The 26758-nt window shown below is 40.0% G+C and overlaps 1 protein-coding gene across 2 annotated transcripts in view; it reads left to right on the top strand.

The window, feature by feature from the left end:
* Positions 1-1210: 1210 nt before the first annotated feature.
* Positions 1211-26758, top strand: part of JAK1 (Janus kinase 1) — a 121553-nt gene continuing 96005 nt past the window's right edge. Inside the window, exon 1 of one of the 2 annotated variants that reach the window (XM_059374989.1) lies at positions 1211-1435. The gene's annotated coding sequence lies outside the window, so the exon portion shown is untranslated. Of the gene's footprint in view, positions 1436-5266; positions 5286-26758 lie in introns of those variants that run through there. The other variant, XM_059374990.1, reaches the window with a different exon arrangement.

The following is a 26758-nucleotide window of genomic DNA, read 5'->3' as shown; positions in this document are numbered from 1 at the left end:
GAATCAAATGCTCTCTTCTCACCAGGTACCACACCAGCACTTCTTGCTTAGTATTAGGTTAAGTAGTAGTAACCTACCCCAAGTTACCAGAAGTCCTCCAGGAGGATTAGTGAAATCAGGGCAGGTGGTGCAGCCTCAGTCCACAGTGACCTGAGCTGTAGAAGCCTGACCATGCCCAGAAGGATTTTCAAGGGGAAGGTGCTGGAGTGTTTCAAGCTCAAGAGCGGAACAGATTTGAACTTTTAAAAGCTCACTGTGGAAAATTAATTAGAGACTGGAGTGATGCAGAGCCTGGATTTGAAAGGTGCTTGTGGTCCTTCAGGTGAGAGATGAGGGGAGCTTGAATCACGTTGTTGAAATAGAGAAACAAAAGGACTGGAGATACCTTGGAAGCAAAATTGTCAGGATTTGGCTATAGACTGTCTACAAGGATAGGAGTCCTGGCTGCAGTGTGACTTTAAGATAAGTAAGACTCAATTTGTTTTCTCATGGATAAAATGAGGATAATATCTACTATGAGAGATTATTAGTAAAAAAAAAAAAATGAAAAGCGCCTAATACATTAGGTATCAACAAATGTTAGCTAAGTTTTTTTTTTTTTTTTTTTTTTTTTTTTTTTTTTAATTTAAAGGAGCTCTTTACGGAATGCGTTGGATCTGCAGTTTTAGTATATGTGCTGCCGAAGCGAGCACTGCGTTGGATCTGCAGTAACTTGTCTTTCTCAGATAAGATTTATTTGCTTTGAAGTTGCTGGTAGTCAAGGCCACGCAGCTCACCTCTTACTCTAGCCTGACAACGGGCAGACGACTGTGGTAAGGGCATCGCGGTGCAGGAACATGTGGTGGAGGACACCCCAAACTTAGGAGGGATATACCTGTAGCCCAAACTTGACAGTTTTACTGTCTGCCTTGGCACAACTCTCGTTCCTAGACTGGTGTCTCCAGAAGGCGCGGTTAAGCAGCGAATGAAGGATGGGGGCATGAACGAAACCAGATGGGGACCGGACGGGAAGACAGGAGGCGCAGGGACCAGCTCTGCCGCAGAGCCTACGCCTACCTTGCGGCCTCCGCCCACTCTTTCCTAGGCTGTAGCTCGTGACATCACGAGGAGGCGGAGCCGGCTTCGGCCTGGGAGGAGGAGGCAGCGGCGGGGCGGAGCGGGGCGGGGCGGAGCGGGGCGGGGCGGAGCGGAGGCAGCGGCGGGGCGGGGCGGGAACGTCGCGGAGCGCAGGCCGCGGCGGCCGCGGAGTAGCTAGCAGCCGCAGAGAGCGCGGGCCTGCGCCGCAGCCCCGGTGGCGGCTCCCGCGCCCCCTCCTCAGCCCCCTGGCGCGCGCACGCCGGGGCCCTGCGGGGCTGGCTGCTGAGCGAGTCGGCAGTGGGACCTGCGCCGTGACCCGGAGCACTCCCCTACCCCAGCCTGGGCGCACACGGAAGTGGTGAGTATCGCGGAGGGGAGGTGGAGAACCCTGTGGCGGCTGCGGACGGCCGGGCGAGGGGCGCAGCGCCGGCGCTGGCGGGCGACGCGGCCGCCGCTCTTTGCCCTCGGCGAGCCGCGCACCCCCGGCCACTCAGCAAGCGCGGCGCTGGACCGGGGGCCTGGGCGGGCTGGGGGCGTGTGGGTGCGGGCGGGGAGCGGGGGATTTCCAGCCGAGCTGAGCCGGCCGGTGGCTGGGAGGTTGGGGGGGCGGGGGCCCCAGGCCGGGAAGCGGGAGGGGGGGGGTTTAAGGCTCGCCGCCCCCTCCCCCAGAGCTCACACCAAGTTTTCATAAACAAGCCTGGAACGCGCTGACATCCTGTTTATACCACCCTGAGATACAGGCGCGGGCTTGAAGTCTGACGTCCCTCGCCCTTGCACCGAGAACTTGACCGCCAGCTCTCCTGCAGAACTGTCGTGGGGGGTGGGTGGGGGGCGAGAGGAGGTTTTCCGGCCTCCCTACGGAGGCCGAGGGTCGTCGTCGTCTTCCTCCTTTGCCATCCCAGCGAGAGAAAGTTTCTGGGCGTTGGGGCCATGTTTGGGGCTAGAAGAGGGTCCTCTGTGGAATCAGGAAATGCCCCCTCTCCTTTCACGTTCTTTTGGGACCCTGGCCCTAGGCAGCCAGCGAGACCGGCGAAAGACGACGCGTTCTGGGCGAAGAGGGCCAGGGAAGAGGAACAGTGAGAGCGAGCCCCGGGGAAGTGCGAATTCTACTGTAGTGGGACTGATTAATTGAAACTCGGGCTGGTCTCTGGCCTTCTGTCTTACTCCTCACCCATTCCACGCGTGGTCGCCAAGCTTTAAAGGGAGACGTCGCTTTAGCCGGGCTAGTAAACACCCCTCTCAAGTCACCCCCAAGGTTCCAGGGATGTGGGCGCCTTGGATGTCTCTTTACCAAGGAACTTTTTTAAGGAGACTAGATAAAAGGTGTGATTATTGCAGGTGTTCGCATTTTTCAAAAAACTGTGTATTTTCTGTGAATTCTTGTGTGTCCGTTGCGAAGAGGACCCTGCCACTTTTTCTAATATGTAGCTGTGAGCGGTCTGTCTTCTGCCCCTGTTGAATATATGCTATTAACTTTTTTTTTCCTTTTTTCTTTTTACGAGCCATAGGTTTTTCTCTCATGGCAGTAGTTCACAGCGGTGTATAATTGTCATTGCTTTCAGGAGAAACGCATTAAAAACCTTGTATAGTTAAGTGATGAGTAGAATGCAGACAATTAGATGTGATCATGGAGTCTTTGTTGGCAAATTTTTAAGAAAAGGATTCAAATCATGGGCATATACACAGTGCATTTTTTTTTTTTTTTAAGATTAGCATTTTACATTGATTAAATGTTTTTTTCCTCCCTTTCCAAAACCCCATTTTGTGCTGTTTCTTGCTTTTGTTTTTGGTGACTCTGGTATTTTTTTAAGACCAGGGAGTCCTTACTGAAGGATCAGTGTGTTCTTTTGTACTTTGTGGCGAAGGTTAATGGAGACCATAAGGGTACTAGACATTTGGGGTACAGCATACTGTGTATTATGGAGAAAAATGTCTATGTATATAGGTCCAGATCATGTTTAAAGACATAAGTAATCATACTGAGCGATTGTGGACACTTACGAATAGGAATAATCACAACCCCTTCTTAATTCTATATATCATATTAACTCAGCTCTTTCACTGTATCTTAATTTCTCTAAATAGCTGCAAAAATTGTTTTTAAATCTGAGGATTGCCATGTGAGATGACACACTCCACACTGATTCCCAGTTCCACGATATACTAATTACAACCATTGGGAAATGATAGAGGGTAAATAAATTATACATGTATAGATAAAAATAATTCAAACATTTTCCAAAATATAATTTCTATAACTACATTTCAATTTGCTCTAATTTAAGCAGTCTTGTATCAGTTTGGTTAATGCTATACTTTGATTATCTTTCTAGTCTTTTGGTATCCACCTTTTACAGATTAAGGTATTAAGGTGAATTAGGCTGCAGAATTTTTGCAACTCAGGCATTTGTTTAAAAGCTGGAAAAATAAAGAATCTTGAGGGTGGAGTTGCTTTTGCAGGAACAGAGACTCGGATTAAATGGCATCAAGAAACTTAAACTGAGTGCTTTTAAGTCAAGATTGTTAGGTCTGCCAGTTTAGATTCTGGGTTCACAAACACTAGTGGTTTCAACTGCAGGCCACAAATTGTAGTGATGTTTCAAAGTTATCATTCAGTTTCTTCTGAATAGCTTTAGGTCATGCGTATATTAGGACAGAAACCCAGCTGAAGCAAGTATTGAGAACGTGTAGGTTTATATTCACTTTTATAGGAGGAACCCTGATCTATAACTGAGTTAATAAGGTTTATTAGAAAAGACCAAGATCTGTGTTTTCTAACTCCTCTGATAAGTGTTTTTTTCCCCTACATACACACATATTTTATATATTTTCCTTATGTATTTCCTTAATGTATTCTAATGAGATAATATGCCTTTAGAAGATATATCCTTTGAGATGTGAATATTTGTACAAGGAAATTTTTCTTGTTCATTTCCACATTTTAAAAATTGTTTCAAGTGAATGGGGAATTGGTTAATTGACTCAATGTCCCTGAACAAGCAACATCTGATGCTTTGTGATTTCTTGTGGCTCAGTGGTATATGGAGCCTTGTCATAGAATAGAGATGCCAAAAAGAACCTCTTGGATTCTTTTAGACCATTTCGCAACTGGGTATGATTTTGTGCTCAAAGAGATATTTGCAGTTTCTGGAGACATTTTTGGTTATTTTAACTTAGCGGGTGGGGTGAGGTGGGAGGAGGCAGTGTTACTGGTATCCAGTAGGTAGAGGCCAAGGATATTGCTAAACATCCTAGGATGCATGGGGCAGCCCCATACAACAAAGAATAACCTGGCTCAAAAGTCAGTAGCACTGGGGTTGAAAAATTCTGTTTTGGAATGCCAGGTGGGGAACAAGAAGATATGGGGATCTGTCATAGCAAATAGCTTCCCTTCAGTTCCCAGTTTTCCTCATCTGTAGAATGGAAATCAGAGTATTCACCATTTCAGAAAGTTGTTGGGGAAAATCAGGTAAATAACACATAATAAATGATGTGCCACACAAATTATAATTGTTATGGAAACCTATTTTAAATAAATTGTTAGATATACCAGTAGTTGAGGAGTAAAGAGGTTAAGGTTATTGAGTGAAAAAATTGGATGGTTTGGTATTATTGATTTCTTTGTTATAAATTTTTTTTTGGGTAAAGGATTTAATATAGTTTTCTTATTAGAACATGAACTTTTCAGCTCTGCAGGTTTTTTGAACGTAAGAATTGTTTTCTTAGCATAACAGGAGGGAACACTCCTAGAAAATCAGGAAATTGAGGAAAGGAGAAAAGTCATCGATGGTTTACTCCCTTTCCCATTTAAAGACCATCAAATCTTACCAATTTTCTTTTCTGTAAGAGTCCTTAAAATTGGAAGAAGAACTAATGATGGAAAAAGGGGGAACAGCTGGTGACCAGAGAAGTACTATCAGTTTCTATGCCCTTCGTTTTCTCTTTTTTTTTTTCATAATTACCATGGACAGGTAAATTACATTATGGGAGACATTAGAAAAATTTGTTCATTGTTTTTGTACTCTGTGGCTAACCTCCAAGCCGTGTTCTCATTCGGCATGTTGTTTCCTCTCTGCTTCTTGCTCTCCCCTATACTTGGCTAGGTGTGCCACTGTTGCTTCCTGTCTTGAAAACCCGATGGTAACATGGAGTTTTAAACAGCTGCCTTGTTGAAGTGACCGGGTTTCAGGGGCAGGAAACTACCTCCTGTGAGTATTCTTCCTTCTGAAGTGCACCAGTTTTTTTGGCAACAAGAAAGCATAAAACATTAAGTTCGTTTCCATGATATATTTACTTCTGAGGTTTTATGATCTGTGATTCTAAGCAGCTGGCAGTGGGCTCAAATTTTTCCTTGGTGCTCTGTGAATAAATTGCCCAGTCCCTAGGCAAGACCTGCTTTAGAAGAAAAATGAAAATTTCTTTAAGTCTACTCTAGCCAAAAGACAGAGCTGGTCTTTGTTAGGATATTTTTAATCTGTGGTAACCCAGTTTACTTTACAGTAATATTCACTCAACACTTTGTTCATTCTTCTATTCATTCCGTAAATACTTGTTGAGCCCCTGCTATGAATCTCAGGGTGTGAATAAACTGAACAAAACACGTAAAAATCCTTGTCTTTGTAGAGTTTACAGTCTAGTGGAAGAGCCTTGAAGCTGTTCATTCAGGGTTTCTCAGCTGTAGATTTTACACATACAAAAAAGTAAGTCCTACTTTGGGAATGCAGAATGTTTCCTAGGAACCTTCATGGCACTCCTTTAAAGTCTGAGGACTAAGAACTAGCTTCCTACCTTTGCTCCGTTTTTTTTATGTTACAGATTAATTAGCTCTCTGTATAAGCAAGCATCTCTGCAGTACCTACTAATTTCTGGTAGATGAATAAGACAGTTTGTATGGAAATAAGCCTGTTGTATATAACTGTCACACAATGGGGGCAATGCTGTAATAGAGGTTGGAATTAAGAGAGTGCTTGGACCCCTGGGGAAAGCTAAACCTAGCTTGAAGCCCTGGCCACTGCTTTTTTGAAGAGGTTTCACTAGAGTTGGGCCTTGAGGAGTGAGTAGGAGTTCTCTCGTCTAGGGATGGGAAGGGAATCTAGGCAGAGATGGAACATGCAAAGGCGGCCAGGTATGTGGTGTGGGTGACAAATCTGGAGGTAGCCACTGTGATTAGAGCAGAATACGGGGAGGCAGCAGAAGGAGGTGAGGCTGGACATGTAGGATGGGGCCAGATTGTGAATGAAGACTGAGGCTGTCCTCAAGTCTTTGAGCAGTGTGACGTCAGGGGCAGTGGTCTGTATTGAGTGAATGGGGAGCCATTCCTAATTCTTGAGCTTAAGCATATAACATCATTAGCAAATGAAACAACTGTGAAACACTGAAAGGATCAGCTTCAATCCACCGATATCTTTTCCTCCCTGTCACAGAAAACATTTCTTACTTATCCACCCCTTATCAACTATCCAGAAGACTGCTAGGAGGCAGGAAATGTTTCGAGCCACAAGAGACTGTCATGGAATCCATATGTGCTTTCCCGATAATAGAGAAAAACCTACTTTGATTTGCTTGTAATTTATAAAGAGTTTCTTGACAGGCCATTTAACTGGTGTTCAAGTCAGTGGGAGATTAACTACTAACGTAAGAGACAGGAGTTACTAAGAGGATGACTCCAAGAAGGTACATTCTCTGAGACAGGCAGTGTTAATTTTTATCTTGGAAGTGAGTGAGAAGCAGAATGAAAAGCAGAACCATAACTCAAAAAGTGAAACAGTCTGGACGATGCCATTTAGTGGAGGGGCAAATGCCATTGTAAATACCCTAGTCGCCGTCACAACACAGGATGGTAATTGGTGTTGCTAATGATGACCAAGCCATTAAGAGGAGGCTGGGTTGTGGAGCATACACTGCAAAGGGCAGGTTAGATTGGTCTCTAGCAGAAAAGGGCAACTCTAGTGGTTGGGCTTTTGGGAGGTGCGCAAGTGGTGGGCTGGGATGGAGTAAGAAGCTGCTGTCACGATTGCAATAGGACAAGCTCAAAAAAGAGGTTTTCTTCAGAACGAGAAGCCAGTGAGGAATCTTTGCTCACAAGAGGTGCTTTAACTCTTCAGGGAAAGAGTTACTTAGGAATAACTTGAACCCAGCCGGGAAAGGCTAAATCAGTCTCAGCTTACTACATCTTGAGATGGAAAACGGAGTTACTGTGTTTTCGCCTTGTTTTTCGTAATCTGTGTTTTTGGTGGCTCAGGAGCCAGTCTGCTTGTTTTGATCCTAGCAGTGATAATGTGGGCAACTTAAGCTTGTTTCCTTATCAATAAAATGAAAGTAAAGAGGGTTTCTACCTGTAAGATTGTTTTGAGGATTGAATGACTACGCCTGAAGATTTTGGAATGGTGCCAGGTACATGGCGTAAGCTAAAGATGTGTTAGCTTTATTTTTTAATTTTTATTTGTTTTTTACTGGTGAATATACTTTGGACTGAAAGCAAAGAGCTCAGATTGTATTCAGGATGCTTTAAGATGGTAGGGAAAGAGGGCCTATTAAATACAAAACAGTAGCTGAAACATTCTGTATTAAGAAAGACTTCAATTAGAAATGGTTAAATCAAAAAAGTTTAGGCACTTAAAGTAGGCAGTTTCTCAAATCTAGAGTTTATTATGTAGACAGCACCAAAGGTGATACATTAGGTTCTGCTGTATTTTTAAGGAAAAATGAGAAACAAAGGTGCCTTTAGTTTAACTTAAAAGGTCACGCAAGGTATATAATTCAGTAGGAATGTATTAGACTTTCTGGGAAAGTCAATATAAAGGTTCTGTGTTGCTCTCACTGATTGAGTTTACTTAGGAAGTGGCAGAAACACAGGCATACCCATTTTAAAATGGTGTCTTCAGAGTTGTGTGACACTAAAAATCTTGTAAGTCAGATGATGTGTTGGGGAGTTTTGCTGTTTAAGCAATTAGAAGAGTTTGAAGGAACTCTGAAATATATATTCAGTTTCTCCTGAATGCTGTTTTATCAGTTTCTATTTCCATATATGTGCTTTCCAAAAGCAAATTTACCCAAAATATAAATGGTACAAGAAGTTGGCCCTTCCTCCTAATCATATTTTAAATAGGCATTTAGTTCCTTCTCAGTGTTGCATTTGTATTCTCAAGAACAGTTGCCACATAGTTGGAGTAGAGCTTGATCTTTTTATTCCATGTTCTTGGATGGCAAAGAAATTAGCTATATCTTCCCATTTGAGGATAAAGACAGTAAAACTCCCTACTTTGTATTTGTGAAAGAGAAGTCTAGCTCAAATGATGAATAGGTAGACCTGTAGGTATTTAAAAAATAAATTTAGGTTTATCATTTTCAGGTGTATTGGGTAATTCCGACAAGTTTGAATGTATATATGAGATAGAAATAGTTAAGAACAATTTGTAATTAATGCAACTCTTGTTTTTAATAGTGATTTAAAGGGCCTCCAGCTATTAGAACTGACAATAGTTCATTCAATTAAGCACAATTATGTCTGCAGACTTATTTGCACTGTTAATTTGCTCAAGCTGTAGCAAGGCTGTAATTCATAACATTTTTTTTTTCAATTACTAGAATTTAAAATCTTTTATTTATGGTGAGAGAAAAAGCAAAGTAAAAAAATAAGGAGAAAACAATCTGTCAAATGTATGTTTTCCCAGTAAAAAATTCTGTTATTAAACAAGATCTCACACAGGGAGGCAGACAGATGTGATTTATATAATAAAGAGATGCAATGGATCTTTTACTGTATACCTGCAAACTCATTTTAGGGCTGATTCACAAAACAGACTTAAAAGAAGTTAGATGCATCATGCCTAAATTTAATATTCTGGCTGTTTCTTTGTTTATTGTTTATTTATTTATTTATTTATTTTCAGTTAAAGCCATTCTGTAAAACTAGCTAGGTCTCCTAATAACCACATATTAGTTTTCTAACTGGAAAAATCATTTGATATATGGTGGTATCCTCAAAGAATCCCATCAATTTACTTGGTTAGAATGACCATTCAGTCAAGTTGGTTAGAAGTGGGAGGGGGAGATCAGAGAAAGCCAGTTGGCTGGAATATAAGTTACAAGCCCACTTGATGTATGTGGATTTAGGAAGTTGGCCACTTGAGATGCACAAACTAGCTGAGATTAAAAATGCTTTTAGGTTTTCATGTTTATTCTTTTATTTAATAATTACCTGTAAATCCTGTATTATGTGAGGGGAAGACCTGATTCCTGCCCTCAGGAAGCTTCCTTGCTAGTGGAAAACACAATAATTCAACAATTATACAGCTATTTGTTATAATTATGCTAAGTACCAGGAGAGATGTCTTAGTTTTCTATAGAGGTTGGAGGCAGTACAAAGTGGGGGGGGGGTGTCTCTGTGGTATATATTTTTTGGAAGAATGAAATCTGAAGGGTAAAAGAGTTAGCCAGGCTAAGAGGAAGGAGAGGGTTTTTTTCCAAAGGAAACAGCATGTGCAAAGGACCTGGGGTGGAACCAACACTGCAGCTGGAACAGAGGACAAAGATTCAGGCTGCTGAGGCAGACAGGAACCTGATTAGGCAGGGCCTTGTGAGCCATATTATTTGGGGCCTTATAAAAGGGGAAATTGAAGGATTTAAAACAGGGCAGTGACATGATGGGACTTAAGTTATTGTATAAAAAAACGATCCCCTCCTCACTTGCTGCTCCTCTTGGAGCCCCTCTCTCCTCTCTCTGCCCACTCTCTGCCTAATGCTTTGAAAGCCTTCACTTTCTCCCACTCTCTCGTTTTTTAATTCTTTGCAACCTGCCACCTCCACACTCTTGAGCCTTCTTTGAGGTCACTGGTGACCTTCTTGCTGTCACACTTTGACCCTTTTTTTTTTTTTCTGCTCTTGTTATCTAAGATGTATGATGCTGTTAAACACCCTCTTCCTGAAAGATACCCCACAGCCGCACTGCTGTCTGGCTTCTGAAACAGAGTACCTCCTGTCTCCTTCCTTTCTGTGTCTTTGCTCTCTTCTCTGCCTCTCATCTCTCCCTTTCCCCTAGTGAAGACTTTTCCCCAAGCTGCTATGAATGGCAAGAGTCATTTTGTTCCTAAAACTGTGCAGATAACTTGCTTTCTTTGAACTCCAGTTGTGGAGCAGCTTCAGGCATGATTCAAAGCACTGGGGATGCTTTAGAAAACAAAAGGCAAGGGCTTTCCTTAAAGAGCCAGCCTTCTAAGATGTCACAACTGTCCATAAATAAGATAATTTCTGGTGTTGATAAGTGCAATAAAGAAAATAAGGTAATGGGTAGAGAATGTAGAAGTGGATGGGAGAGGGGCTTTCTCCCGAACAGTGACATGGGAATTCAGGCCTGAATAATGAGTAGGAGCCAGGCCATGTGGTGATCTAGAAGGAGAGTGTACAAGGCAGGGAGAGTGGCAGACGCCAAGCCCCATGGAGGGTGGTCTTTGCATTTCGTGCTGGGCCCCCTTAACTGACTTTCTTATTGACACCTCCGATTTAACTGCTTCAAAATTGGTATCTCTCTTTCTGACCCCCCCCCCCCCCCCGTACCAATGGCAGATTTCTCTGTTCCTCTTAATACCATCTCTCTTCATCACCCTCAAAACCTCTTAGATCAGCAGTCAGAGAACTTTTTCCGCGAAGGGAAAGACAGTAAATATTTCAGCATTGAGGGCCAGGCCGCCTCTGTCACAACTATATAATTCTTTTGGAGAACTAAAGCAAATGTAGACAATATATAAACCAATGAGTGTGGCTGTGTTCTGATTTTATGTATGGACCCTGAAATTTGAATTTTCGCATGTCACAAAATATCATTTTTGCCTCAACTACTTAAAAATATAAAAATTTGTACAGCTAAGAAGCTGTACAAGTGATATAGGAGACAGGAGGACAAGTGAAAATAGGAGACAGAGTTTGCTGACCCTGTCCTAGGCTCATCTTGACTCCTCCCCTTCCCTTCTCCCCACCCACAGACTGCAGTTTGCCCAGTGCTCTCAGTGCTCCCTCCCAGTATTTACACCTTTGCCTGCTCACCCACCAGTCCCTGCCTCTGACCCAGCTTTCTTTTACCAGCATGATCCCAGCCATCTCTAACATAGTCTCCCTGCCTCCAGCCCTTTCCCTCCAGTCTGTCCTCCACACAGACATTGAATAGTCTTGCAACTGGATTCAGGTCATAGAATTGTCCTGACCATAAGCCTTCGTCAGTCCCAATTGCATACAGAAAATTGTCTAAGCTCCACCTTAGCGTGGCATTCAGGGCTCCTCATGGTAAGACCTCAACTTTTCAGTTGCTTCTCCCTAAACATTTAGAGTTCAGTACTTTCTTATGAAATATTTTTGACAGTGTAAATCAAACTTGGTTTACTGTTGCTTTTTATTACCTGGTTATTAGATAACATGTCCTATGTTTACAGTGTTTGGATCTGAGTATACCAGATGTGTTGTGAAAAGCAGCCTAGACTTGGAACCAGGAAGAACTGGGTCTAAGGCTGTCCTCTGCCACTTGCTGGCTTTGCGACTTTGGGCTCATAATTGGTCAGTTTTTCTCAGCTGTAAGGTGGATTTAATGGTGCCTATCACAAAGGTGTTTTGTGAGGGTTAAATCAGGTAGAACATAGGGAATAGCTTCAGACAGTGCCTGGGCTTCAGCAGGATTCAGCAGCATTCAATAAATGTTACCCACTCTTACCTCAGATACTGAAAATTGAGAGGGAATCTGTAAATGATTACGTAATGTTTAGATGTTTATAAGTGGGAACTTTATTGATATTACTCAAGTTATGCACTTCTGATGCAGGAAACCCCCGTATGCAAATGGCTGGCTTCCTATTGCTACAAAAGCACCAGTATAACATAGTGGCTAAGACTTCCAAATCTGGAACCAGAGTCTGTGGGTTTGCATTCTGCTTTATTATACTAGCTGAGTGATCCTGGGCAAGTTATTCGATCTCTTTGTGTCGTGGTTTCCTCCTCTGTAAGATGAGGATAATAGTGGCACTACTTTTTAGGTTGTGAGGATTGCACAAGCACGCATGCGCGTGCATATATGTGTACGTACGCCGGCACCCCGGCAGGACTTGTCACTACTGTTATTTATGATCCCTCCTGTCTTCGCTTCATTGTGTAGACAGCCCCTAAGTTCCTGGAAATTCCTTGGAATTCCCTGTCAAATTTCTTACCAGGAGGATCCCAATACATCTTATACATTACAAATCTGTCTTTTCCCTCTAACTTCCATCCCTTCTCAGTGACTTCATTTTAATTCAGGCTGTCCTTTTCTCATATACACTCAGCAGTCTTCTTGTACGTTTCTTATCTAGACACTTAAAAAATCTGGTTTTGTTTTATGTGGAAGCTAAACATTTTCTGACAATGAATGATTAAACCCAGCTATGCATTAAGGGTACTTTTATGCCAAAGCAGATGAAAGCTATGTAGTTTCAAGCAAGTAAAAAAAATGTATAAACTACTTTATTGTGTATTGAATGCTTACTCTGTGCCCAACATTCAAAACGGTACAGGGAGGCTAAGAATGATTGAGTAACATGTTTAAAGGCATCCATTTTTTAAGTGGAGGCACCTGGATTTGATGAAAGTGAGGCCTACCTGGCTCTTGGTCTCAAAATTCCTGAGATTAGTTGTCTTAAAGCCCTCAGGCACTTCCTCACCACTCCATCTGCATCCCTCATTAACCTACACTCTGCTTACCCTTAAGTTCCAGCTTTCAAAATGACCAGATCACTCACAGTTCTCTTTGTTTTCTGCTCTCTTTGCAGGGCCCATGTATATTGTTTCATATACGTTAGGTGTTAAATGGGTCTTTTGTGTGTTGGCTTGGAAACCTAACCACATTTATGCCAGTGTGTGTTGGGGGAGAACGGGCTTTAAATTTCAGATAACCAGCTGGGAATGAATTTTTAAAAAGGCAAAACCTTTCATAAACTAGAGAGTACCAGTGTGTTTGTTTGAATATATTACCTACAGTGATACACTTGAAAGGCTTATATGTCATGCCTGAATTATGCACATTCTGGAATTTATACACATTATTGCATTTATTCGCTTAGCTGTCTGTTCTCATCTGTGGCTGACCTTTGTATCCGCCACAACCATGGTGTTTGGCACATACTAGGAACCCTATGAAGAGACCTATTTAGTCCTCTTTAAAAAATCAATGGTTTTTTATACTTTTCTGTATGCTTGATATAGTTCAATTAAAAAAAAAATCAATGCAGTAAGGTTCAGGCAACATTGAAAGAGGAATATTGCCACACAGTTACCAATCAGATGAAAATACTGCTTATGCTAGGCTGAATTGAGACATTTAAAGGTCTTTGGGAGCCAGACACTCAAGAGAATGTTGCTTTGATAATTGGGAGGCAAGGAAAGCAGTCAAACAAGTTCTTTCTCGACTTGGAGTCTTGTTTACTTTTCTCAGGTTAGAAGTGATAGCTCCAACGGTTTTAAGTAATTATGGAGACAGGTCTGTCATGAATCCCAGCATACTGGGTTCTAAGGTTATAAACATTTTCTAGTTGGTCTTGTTTAAAGGTTAATAGCACACAATGACCAGAAAATCTTATTGGAAGAAATAGGAGTCACCCAGGGATACTTCCCCAGTTTTATAACAGAGAAAACTAAGAATCAGAGCATTCATATGACTTGCCCAAGACCTCTGTGGGCCACCATTTTGTGTATTTTTAAAAAATACAGCCTCAGGCCACCTGGGTGGCACAGTCCGTTGAGCGTCGGACTGTTGGTCTCATCTCAGGTTTTGATCTGAGGGACATGAGGTCAAGCTCTGTGTTGGACTCTGTACAGAGCATAGAACCTACTTAAAACAACAACAACAAAACAACCTTGTGCTGGATTTGTGATTGAGTTATAAAATTATACAGAAGGTATTTACATGTAGAACTTAGGAAACTAAATGCCCATTTGTTGAAATAGTTGGGAGAAGTTTAGGATGTATTGGTAGGTAGAAGATTAAGTGATTAAGAAAAATTTGGATTATGTAGGATCCAGCCATTGGACACTGGACATTGTAAAGGGCAGTGTCTTGCAGGAGAAGAGAGGAAGGTGCTGTCTTTGGCTCTTGCCTCACTGGAAGTTCCAGAGGTTAGGGACCAAGTATTTCTTGATTATCCTTTAGTTCTAGTTCAGCCCTGTGCCTTCTATTGAGCAGATGGTCAGTAAGTATTATTGAACACATAAATGCTAATCATAAGATGCTGACTATGGGTCTGTGTTGTGAAAGGCCTATCTGATTTTTTGACTGGCATTTCTTTTTTTATGTTGTTCCTTTTATCAGGAGAGAAGACCCTTTACAAAGTAACCCCAGCATGTTAGACCTTAATGGGGGGGGGTAGCAATTAATACTAGAACAGCAAAAAGCAAAGTGTTGAGAGCTCATTACAGATAAAAAGGAGCTCTCCAGTATAACTTTCATTTGAGATTCAAGGCAGCCAAGATTCTGAGAGGGGAAGTGATTGTGAGCTAGACCCAAGCCCTGCACTCTCCCACTGGGCCCCAGGGCTGCACTTGACGGTTGTTGACTGGTTTGAGGGAACAGCATAGCCTGTAATGCCTGCTGCCACCCGACCCCCAGCGCCCCACCCCCACGTTGCATTCTGCTCAAGTCCAGCTGCTCCTCTGTAACCACCTGGCTCCACAGAGCCCCCTGGAGGCTTGGTCTTTATGTCTGCTGCCTTCTGGTCACAGTCAAGGCCTTGATCACATAACTGGGTCAGAGTGACCGCTCTCACCATATTTTTGCTGTGGGAGTGAAGCCTCAGGAAGTAATTGAGTCAAGGTATTTTTGGCTGAAACCTGGTGTGTCAAAGTAAGATAGTCTGCTTACCTTGACTTGGGCCTCTGAGGAGAGAAAAAATTTTAAACCTCTTCTGACCTTTTCCTTAAATCATTAAAAAGCTACAGCCTACAAATTCAAAAATAATTGTAGCCATTTGATTTTATACAAGAAGGATACATATTCTGTGGAGTCTTTTCTGATCTGTATCATGTTTAGTTTCTGTAGGTAGTAGGCACTTGCATTTTTAGTTGTTTTTCTAAAGAGTTATATTGGAATTTCAGATAAATTTTCCAGTCTGTGTTCAACAAGTATAGTTTCATACAGAATACATTTAGCCATTCTTTTGTTTACTTTCAAAGAAGTCAGGATTAAGCCTGATATTGGCGCTTCCTGGGCAGTCATTTGAAACTTGCTCTACCTTCTGGAGTCTTCTTTTAAAATTTTATTTAGAATTTTAAAGAAGTTAAATACTGTACTTGAATTTTAGAAAAACTATAAAAATTCCAAGACCTATCGCTCAGATAAACATTTTTTTTAATATTTTAGTGTTTATGATTTCAGACTTTGTTTCATGAATAATGACCTATAAATTAAAAAAAAATACAAGGAGATCGTAATGCTGTTTTGTAATCTGTTTTTTTCTTCTTTCCCACCAAATGATGGTAATAAATTTTGGCTAGATGACATAACTTTTTATGATACAGAGTTTTTCTTAGTGTGAATGAATGAAAGTTCATTTATCTGACCCTCTAAAGAAGAACATACATTGTTTTTCCTACTGTAAATAATCCTGTTGAAAACATCTTTGTGCCTCCATTTTTGTATCATTTTCTGATTATTTCCTTAGAAGACTGTAAATGATACTGTTTTCTGAATTTTTCTCATATTTTAAGATTTTGGATACTTATTTATGCAGTAATTTGAAAAACGTGTGCCTAGTCTAATGGCAGCATCTTACATCTGCCCAGTTGGGGGTTTTACAGCAGTAAGTTCTGTAGGTTCTTTGGTTGAATATACAGTTCTGGGGACTCTGGATGCCTAAGCAGTGTTTCTAACAGTTAGATTTTCCTCACAGTACCATAAGCATCCTGGGCTGCCAGATTCCAAGATTTACTTTGAAGGTGTGAGGTGGAAGTCAAAGAATAGGAAGAGAATATTCAGATAAGATCTCTTATCTGTGCTTCAAGAACTTGACCCGTTACCACTGTCTTCAACCCAGTGCTTCATTAACTACAGGTTCTCGTGGTTTGGTTTTCACTAATTACTGACACAGTTTAATTTTATCAAATACAAATCTAATTTAAAAAATGACAGGACTGCTTAGGTATAACGGTGCTTATATGAACCAGGAGGCATATCCTTCAGTAGCTGGAGGATAATCCTGTGGAAGAGAGAGGCTTTATTATTTTGTGTTTATCAGGTGTGTTGCAGTGAACTTTTGAAAACTCTTCCAAGTAAAATAGGGTCTTTTTTTTTTTTCCCTCCTTAATGATTAAACTACTGGCTGCTAGTCTGTCATGACAAAGATACCCAAAAGCAATTTCAGAGGATGGATCTTTTACTGATTGGTGGTTATAAAGATTTCACAATGGATAGTATTCTCAGTGTTCTGAAGTTATTTTATTGGTCAGATCTGTTTCTATGAAGTCAGCCAGTCTAGTTATCTCTGCAGAGACTTGTGACAACAAGCTTGTAGCTGCATTCCCTGGGGAGCATAGTATGCTTTCAAGATCTTTGCTTCAGGCACCTCCTCCATGTAGCCTACTGCTGTGGGCCTTTCAGATTCTCCATGTGAAACCGGTTTGATTTTAACTCATAGCATGACTGCTATTTAGATAGCCTCTCTGTATAAGTCAAAGTCTCCAGAGCTAGTGCTGCGCTCGCCACATTAATTTCTTTTCTTTTTATTTGCTCCTTTCTTGCAGGTTCTTCAGCTGGTCTAAAAATTAAATTGACATCAGATCAACAGGGGAAAAACAAATTTAATTTTATACATGTGGAAGCTCATAAAAATATGAGACTAAAGGAAGTGACCAAAGCAGGCAGCTTTTTATACCTTAAACAGTAAATTTGTGAAGAAGTGGCAAGACAAAAAGTCTGGGCTTGGGGTAGTAAATTAATGTAGAAGTAACAAGTTACGTTTCTATAGCCTTCTCTACCCCGAATTTCCTATTTCTAGCAGTAAGGATGCTTTCTATCCTGTAGGTGCAAGGTGGATACCCTTTACATGGGGAATTTATTTCCTGTTGTCAGGGGGTACTGGCCAGTACTTGTACTGGCCATTTCTTAAGTAACTTTAATTTCGAAATAATCCATATGTCAGAGTGGCATTGTAGGGTGGCCTGCCTGAAACTCTTTCAATGTAGTATTTATCCTTTTGTGGTTGACTTACTTCACATAGCATAGTGTCCTCAGGAATCATCCATGTTGTAGCATGTGCCAGACTTTCCCTCCTTAAAACTGAATTCGTATGCCATTGAATATACCTACCACATTTTGTGTATCCATTCATCTGTCGACCGACACTTGTTTTGCCTTATGCCTTTTGGCTGTTATAAATAACCCTATGAATATGGACAGATACCTCTTTGAGACCCTGGTTTCAGCTGCTTTGTGACTTGACAGTTTTTAGACAACTCTGACTCAAACAGGACCAAAACTAAGTTAATCTTTCCCTTTAAAAATTGCCCTTCATTTTAACCTCTCTCTCTTATCACCTTCACTGGTCACCTAAGCCTGATCCTGGGGCTTTTTCGACTCCTTGCTCATGGACTGTTAGTCACTAAGCTTTACCAGTTTTTAACTTTTAAACATCCTTTTAGTCCAGTGCTTCGCTGAGTATGTTTGTTCTGAAGGTGTCCTGTGAATAAAGGATTTCGTGGTCAGGTTGAGTTTGGGAATTGTGTTGCTTAGTTTATCTCTTCTTGGAGAATCAGAATGTCTGTTAACAGACTGAAGTCTTGGGAAGTCTCACAGTAAAGAAACTATTAGACGTTGTTCAGTCAGCTATTTTCCGGCCATACTTGATCATGGAACCACTGTTTGACGTAACACACTGATAGGGACTGGAGTGAGAAGCGCAGCTATCCTCTCCTTGCTCTTCTCTCCCTTTTCTCTTTTGCTTGGACTGGAGCCCAAACCTCGGAAATCAGGGCTTATAACCCGCCCCCCTCCATCTCATCGATCCATTTGGCAGTCAATTGAAGCCTCCTTCTCTTGGAATGAGAGAACATACACAATTAAATAGATAGGGTTATAAATCATTTGCTGATCTGCTAGAGAAGGCTGTCCTCTGATTCATCTGCAGTTGCTGCAGACTGGGAATGCTGTGTGGACAGAGAGTTATGTGGTGGAGAATAGCGTGGGCAGTCGAGTTAGGATATTCTCTGAGGGCAAGTTATTTAACTTCTCTCAGTTTACTCATCTGGAAGACTAAGATAATAATAGTACCTACCTCATAGAGTAGCTCTGAAATAACTGAGTCCTATATTTAAAGCACTTAGAATGCTGACTGCGATATGTGAGTGCACAATAGCTGTTAGTTGTTATTTCTCTCCTCTCTCCCCCTGTGGGGAGCATTGTTTCGATCATATTGCAAAAGACGATCCACAGTTCCTCTGAGATTCCTTATTTGGAGATTTGCACGCATTTCCGTAGTTCATCCCCCAATGAAGGAATAATGCATCTGATGACATCCGTAATTTGTTGGTGCTCAGTAACTGGAAAATATGGACCATCCTTTTGTTAGTGTAGAATGTTTGCTTTGTTTAACAAACACCTATTCTCAAAACCTAGAAAGCAGAATATTGGAGGAAACACTGTGGAAGGAAGTATGGTTATGGGTGAACGGCTGACTTGGAGGATTTTTATTTTTACTGAGAGTGAAATATTTTCCTTTGAGAGTTTCAGCAAGTAAGAGCATGAATTCCCATCATAGTCCTGTGACTGTGGGCAAGTCACCTAATGCCTTGCCACTAATTATGTACCACCATTTGCTTGTTTATAGAAATGGAGTTGGTTATACCTGCGAGGGTTAATTTGAGTATTAAATGAGATGACATATACAGAAAATATAGCCTCAGTAGGTAGTGTGTAAATCGTTTCCTTTCTCCTTCCAGGGAAGTAGAAGAGAATCACTGAGTGATGGATTGCTCAGCTCCATTGATCCTCACAGTGTGGGTGGCAAACCTCCCTCTTACCCGGGCTCACTTGGCAAGCCTTTTAAACATTATTATTGTTATTGTTGTTATTGGTGGTAGTGTTAATATTTTGTTTGGCATGGGCGCTGTGTTTACATGGTTCTCAAAGCCAACCGATATAACATGGTACAAATTGAGAAGGCTTACTCTTGTCCTTGTTCCTGTCAGCCTCCTTCTCTGCCTGCTTAAGTATCCTTTTACTAATTACAATTAATACAAGTGTATTTTCTTCTCTAAAGGGTAGCATACTCTATATACTGTTCTGACTTTGCTTTTTTCATTTTGCGGTATATCCTTCTCACATTCCTTATTAGGACATCTCACATTTCCTTATTCATATGCATGCATGCAAGTGTGTGTGTGTATTAGAGCTCCAGAGTTTTCCATTATGAATGTACTGTTTTTACTTAACCAGTCCCCATACATGGACATTTGTTGTTTGTTTTTTTCCCTACATTTTTGCTGTTGCAAACAGTGCTTCTTCATATGTACTAGGTTGGACAAATTCCCAGTTGGTATTGTTGGATTAAGAGATAAATGTATTTATAATTTATATTAATATGGTCACTTGCTCTGCCTGGAGTTTGTACAATTTTGCATACATTGGCATGCATTTGTTTTTATTTTTATGTGTGTATTGGCAGATAGTTCTTACCCCTCCCTCTATACCTTTTTTGAGCTGCCATCTTGTTAATGTGGAGAGTATTGTACAAGTGAAGAGATCTCTTCCTGTTGTTCCTAAGTGTCCCTGGGCTGTTCAGATCCCGTGTTTTCCAAACCAGATACTCTGGCACAGGGCTGTAGTGGGGTGTGAAATGAGGCATTCTGCCTATCCTTATCTGTTCTTGTCCCTGTCTTGGGATGTGAGGATGGAATGGTTGGGTGTATTGTGTGCCTGAGGCACCAGGTGGGTCTGGGGAGACAGTCATTTGCTCTGATCATAAAATGTTATTGGCTACTGTCTCCCCTCCTTGAAAGTTACTTATTTTTTTAAGGAGTTATGTTCATAGCTTTATGCAAAAGTTGTTTCTGTTTATCGAAGATAGCATTAAGGGAAAAAATAAAAAACACTTAAAATCTCACAATTAGGGTGCCTGGGTGGCTCAATGGGTTAAAACCTCTGCCTTCGGCTCAGGTCATAATTTCAGGGTCCTGGGAACAAGCCCCGCATCGGGCTCTCTGCTCAGCAGGAGCCTGTTTCCTCCTCTCTCTCTGCCTGTCTCTCTGCCTGCTTGTGATCTCTGTCTGTCAAATAAATAAATAAAATCTTAAAAAAAAAACCCCTCACAATCATTGTTAATATTTTAATGAATATCTTCTCAATTTTATATGGTCATTGTAAGTGGTCATGATATATTGCATGATATTTTATAACCTTCCTTTCATTTATTAGTGTATTATGAATATCATTCTATCTTCCAATAATCATAAACACACATATGTACATGTTTTATATGTATGTGTGCATGTTTGTATGGAATTCTGTTGGATGGCTTCACCAAGATTCTGTGTTCCTTAGATGAACATTTGAGATTGTTTTGTCAGTCATTTTTATTTTATTTTTCATATTTCATTTATTTATTAGCATTAGCAGGGGGAGGGAAAGAGGAGGCGGCAAACTCTCTGCTGAGCCAGGAGCCTGACATGGGGCTTGATCTCAGATCATGATCTGAGCCGAAGGCAGATGCTTAACTGACTGAGCCAACCAGGGCCCCGTTGTTAGTCATCTTAAACAGCCTTATAATGAAAATCTTGTAGCTAAATCTTGTATATCATTGTTATTTGCTTAGAAGAAATTCCTAGAAGTAGAACTGTTGGGTCAAAGTACACATGCAGTTTTTCTTCAAAGATGGCATACTATTTATATTTCTAAATGAGGATACTTGTTTCATCATATCTAATCAATTTGTGGACATTATAGTCTTTTAAAACTTGCTAATCTTTTAGTAAAAAATGGTTAACCTATATTTTACTCTCTAGATTTTTTTTCTTTTTTTTCATACTTGAGAATTAATATTTTCTTTGTGGATTGCCTTGTCATGCCCTTTGCCCATTTTATTATTGGTGTGTTTCTTTTTGATTTTTTAGAACACTGTAAATGTACAGGATAGTAACTTTTTCTCAGATATGGTACAAATATTTTTCTTCAGCTTGTTTGCCTATATATTTATGGTCTTTGGATAGAGAAGTTATATATTTTCATGTAAAATATATTTTACATTTTATATATGTATTTATTTATTAAATATTAAATGTTTAATTTAAAAATTAATTAAATAGTTATTTAAATAATTAAAACAAATTAATTATTAATTTACTAAATATTAAGTATATATTATTATATTTATATTTAAAATATATCATATTTTATACTTATCTTTTTATATTTTCATTTTGTATTTTCATTTCATTACTCACATCTATCAGACTTTTTTTTTAAAAAAAGATTTTAATTATTTGAGAGAGACAGTGATCGTGAATTGGGGAGGAACAGAGGGAGAGGGACAAGCAGACTCTGCGCTGAGTGTGGACCCTGACATGGGGCTCAGGCCCACGACCCTGAGATCATGACTTGAGCCAAAATCAAGGGTCGGATACTCAACTGACCCAGGGCACCCAGGTGCCCCTCTACCAAACATTTCTACTTTTGATGTCATGTTGGAGAGACCTTTTGACTTCCCTGATTGCATAAATATTTATCTCATTTAGACTAAGTAGTTGGTATACCTAAATGATGGGGCATTTATTTTATAGGATGAATGCTGACTTAATATTTTCTTCTGATTGGGCTATCTAGTTGTCCCACTGCACACATGCAAAATTATCATTCTTCCCTCTGATTTGAAATCCATGTGTTTAAAAATTGTTCTGTTTTTTAAAAACACACTTGAAAAGTTGTGTTAAAGCTCTATGGAAAGGGACATTAGAACTCTAGGCTGTTTTCAGGCAGTTGGTGTCAGGGTGATATTGAGCATGTAGCTTAACCTCTCTTTGACTAGATTTTTTTCGTGAAATCACATCTTACCATCCACCAGAGTTGTTTATGAAGATCTGACAAGATAATGGATATCAATAATAAAATTCTGTATAGAGAGTGTTTATAATGCTTCTAAGTAGGCAGGGCCAGGCATTCCTAAGAAACTATAACCGTAGTTAGAACTAATAAGACAACAAAAGAAAAGGTTACATTTTTTAGTTTTGGAGGAATTAGGAAAAAAAACCCCAACAAAATAGCGTCTCTGGCTTTAGAGTAATTTCCTATTAGCCAAATAGAAGACAATCACTAAACTAAAAATAAACATGTTATAACTATTTTTAAAAATTTTACAGGAATTAAATATAGTATTTAATTTCCTTAATGATTGAAAATAGAAAGCAAATATAATGCCACATTTAACTTTTCACATGATGATATTCTTTATTTGGTCTTTTTCTTTCTTTTGAAAAAATTAAGACAGTTCCTTTATTTTGAAAAAGAAATTGTGTAAACAACCAAAAATAATGCCCCACAATATAGAGAGGTTCTTCCCCCATTGTATAGCATACCCCAAGATATGATTTTGGGAGGAAAAATATCATATTTTGTTAATTATTTTATTTATTATCAGGCATGGCATGGCATTTTTTGATATCTGGCTTAAAGTCTAAGAATCATGCCCAATTAGAACATGCTAAGTAGTTAACATTTTGGAAGATTAAACTTTAATTTAGATTAAATTTGAATGCATGTACTAACAGAGCTACTGAACCACTATTCTTAATTTAACGAAAGAAAACAAATGTGACTTGTCCATATTTTTGCAGTTTCTTTCATATAAAAATCAATTTTACTGTTTTTTTATTTAAAAATATTCTGATGAAATAGTCTTGCAAAGGAAAGATAACCTAGCTTTGTACAATAAAAAAGCAAAGAGTAATGTTTAATTTTCTGTTCAGTTATGTTTAGGACCTTTTCAAATAATGTATTAATCTCTAGAGAGCACAACTATGCTGCCGGGGCCAAAAATTTCGTATTCTCTCCTTGAGGGTCAAAATGGTCCATACTGGTTCTCCAGCAAACAGCCAGAAGATAAGATCATAATTCTTTTCATTCAGTGTGAAGCAGTAATGAAGTCCTACAAGAAGTGTTAGTGTGACTTCTTTTCCCATGAAAATCTGGATCCACTGTCCTCTTTACCTCTCATATCAAAATCTCCACTCCCATCGAAGAGATATCAGATTTCATCATCCAGTGTTCCTCAGAAAACATCTTAATTCTTTCTTCTCATGTGGTAGTTTGTCTTCGCCTGTGGTTATTATGTTTATCCGGGTGTGGTTTTCTCTTTTGGGGTTTTATCTAATTCTGGATTGTTCTCATGTTTATCACAGCCCATTACTCGTAACAGATGCCAAGCTGATGCATTTGGGGCAGGCTGACTGGACTTTAGTCAGTAGGGGTTCCTCTGGCCCATGTACCACAGTTCCACCGTCTCCCCTGCCTCACCTGAAAATGAAATTCTGGGGGACACTGATGGGACACAGCTGACTTCACGCTCTTCAGTTAGTCTTTAGATTCAGACATCGTTACCTAGTCAGGAACCTGCACTTGTGTTGGGGTCTGCCAGTAACTGACTTTCAGACTACAGTTAAGTCATTTCATACTACTGAGCTTTGGTTTCTTCACCTGTAAAATGAAGCTCCTTTGTAGGTGTTTGAGCACAATGTCCCAGCTCTGAGGTCCCCTTTGCCGCCCCAGTTTCTCTGATAGGAGGAGCAGGGGACTCTAAGAGCAGGTCAGTTTCTTATATGCTAACCATGGGAAATTTGCAATAATTGCTAACTTCACTTATTTTTTTTTGTCCCTAAAATACAAATGATCTGTGTTTTACCTTTCATTCCTGATTATTATCAGGGTAATGAGCAGGTAAGCCTCAAAGCCCCACATTCAATAATATTGTTGCAATCTGTACTTAAAAATGTTTCCATAGAGTTAAGGAATGATTTTTTTTTTTTTTTTTAAATATGTGGATGCAGGTTACAGTACAAGTTACTTGCAATGTGGATGCGAGTTAAATTCTTGACTCTTTTCAAACCCGTAGGGATGAATCATTTTGGGATAGCCAAGTTTTCTAGATGGATGGGAGTTTATTCTTATAATCACCATATTTTAAAAACTTCAACTACTTTGATGAAAAAGTTAAACAGTTTTGCTGTGTCTTTGCACTGAGGTAATGGAGTCCAATTTATTTTTCTCTGTTAATCTGGTTCACTACGAACACACATTTTTAGGCTGAGCACTGCGCTTATAGGGGCCTAGCATGGGTTGGAGTAAAAATGCCTGGGTTTAAATTTATGTTTTACCACTTGTTGGCTCTGTTGTCTTGGAATGGCAAACCGCTTTTAACCGGACTTTCTTCAGCTTTTAAGAAATTGAGATTGAAAAACTTTGTATATAGTAGATCTTCCATAAATTACAGCTCTTAGTATTATGATAGAGATGCCCTCCATGTCCACCGAGTTGTGTATATACACAATACACACATACTCTCTCTCTTTCATTCACACACATACACACATGATGTATTTCTTTTTTAATTTTTTAAAAAAGATTTTTTTTATTTATTTAGAGAGGGAGAGGTTGGGAGGAAGAGAGTGAGCACAAACAGGGGAAACAGCAGAGGGAGAGGGAGAAGCAGATTCCCTGACCAACAGGGAACCCTGATGTGGGGCTCGATCACAGGACCCTGAGATCATGACCTGAGCTGAAGGCAGATGCTTAACCGACAGCCACCCAGCCAATCTAGTGTATTTGTTTCATACTAATGAGTTTTGGACTAGAATTCTTGGGCTTCCTGTAGTTTTTCTAACCACTTCTCTATTTTTACTTCTTAAAGTGATCAGTGTGCCTGTGTATAAAGCCTTATCCCAGAGGATTTACAGGCTTGTTAGCATCCAGGCACTCTTATTTTATGTACAACTCTAAGTGAAAGGGCTGGGAATATGTAATGTTCATGAATATTTTTCTGAAAATTCTGCAGCATTTCCTTTGGTGAACTCATATTTTATGTGTGCTCCAAAACAAGGTTAGCATCATTCAAATGTAAGAGTATATTTGCACAGTAGTATTGAGCCAGCCAGTGGGGAGACCCAGAGTCTAAGTGGTTCTATTATTTCCTCTCCCCTTTTCATTGGCTAGTGGTATAATACATCTGAGTTCCAAAGCACAGATTGAAACCATGTGGTTTTCTTTTTTTTTAAGTTTTGTATGGGTGTTATGTCTATGACCTTGACCTTATAAATTACATACCTTACTAAATGCCCAACCTTTGTGCACTGGATGATATCCCCATTTAAAGATGAGGAAACAAAGATTTGGAGAAATTAAGTACCTTATTCATTTTATAAATGAGTAACTCATGTCTGAAGAAGGTTCATGCTTTTTACCATAAAACCATCCTGTGTGTTGGTTCCACACTGAAGCTTATGTGAACTTGGGTGGATGTATTGGAGTTGGGGTGGGGCAGATATCCGTACTTTGTCCTATATAATGAGCAGTAGGCTGCCATCTGCTATTCTCAAGTGCACGGTTGCTTTTAGAGGTGTGTGTTCTCATATGTATACATTCATGCAAAGATCCATTGCTTACAGAACCATCTGGCATCTTCCTGCCTCTAAAAAAGAGGGCTGGTGACCTAGAGGGCTGATGGCAGCCAGAACAATGTGCCATGGCAAAGAGATCTTTAGGGGAAAATTTGTTATCAGCTTTCACATAGCAATGCTCTAAACACATATGCGCCAACAGAGTCTCTGTGAAAAGACTGCTAGATGGATCTTTGGTTTTGTTCAGTTAATTTCTTTAATTATTAAACATTCAGTGAATTATAGCATTAAATGAGAATGCTGGAGGAGGGCAAATGACCAGTTCTGTTCTGGGGCCCTAGGAAGCATCTTCTGAGACTGTGTGATGCTGTCATCTGCCTCTGCCCCCATCATATTCTTGTGTAGACATAAAATATTAAGATGAGGGACTCCACAAGGAAACATTAGTTTTCCAGTTTCTTTTGCAGCAATCTGTTAGTTGTAGCTGAGAAACATGGAATTATATGATCTGGTATTGATAAAAGAGTTTGCTTGCTAGTTTCATTTAGAGCTAATAACTGTTTTGGGCCTTGTAAATGGTTCTGGTGTTGAGGGGAGGGAAAAAGAGAAATAGTTCTGGTGTTGAGGGAAGGAGAGCAATAAAATCAAGCTGAGACATGGCCATTAAGCCCAAACTAATCAGATCATTTGTGTGTCTTCATGTAAGGCTGAATTAAGGACTCAGACAAGTACAAGTGCTTCTGGATTTTTTTTTTCCCCCCTAACTGGGCCTAGTTTATAGGTCAGAGAAAGAGTCCATTATTACTGAGCTAGATAGTTGAAGAGTCTTCCTGTCATTAATGGAAAAAATGGCAAAATCATACAGTGCATCTAAAATTTTTGATTGAAGTTCTTTATTAAGGTTCATTTCTTGTGTCTTTGTATGATTGAACTTAAAAAATTTAAAAAATTTTTGTTTTGTAATAATTATAGGTTGGCAGGAAGTTGTAAACAATAGTACAGAGAGGGCCTGTGTTGTTCATTAAACTTTAGCACAAGTGATAGGCTTTTCTCTCTAGTTTTTGAAGATTTTAAACTTATG

The sequence above is a fragment of the Mustela nigripes genome, chromosome 14 (assembly GCF_022355385.1).
Source record: "Mustela nigripes isolate SB6536 chromosome 14, MUSNIG.SB6536, whole genome shotgun sequence".
Lineage (NCBI taxonomy): Eukaryota > Metazoa > Chordata > Mammalia > Carnivora > Mustelidae > Mustela > Mustela nigripes.
This window is presented reverse-complemented; position numbering and strand designations above follow the sequence as displayed.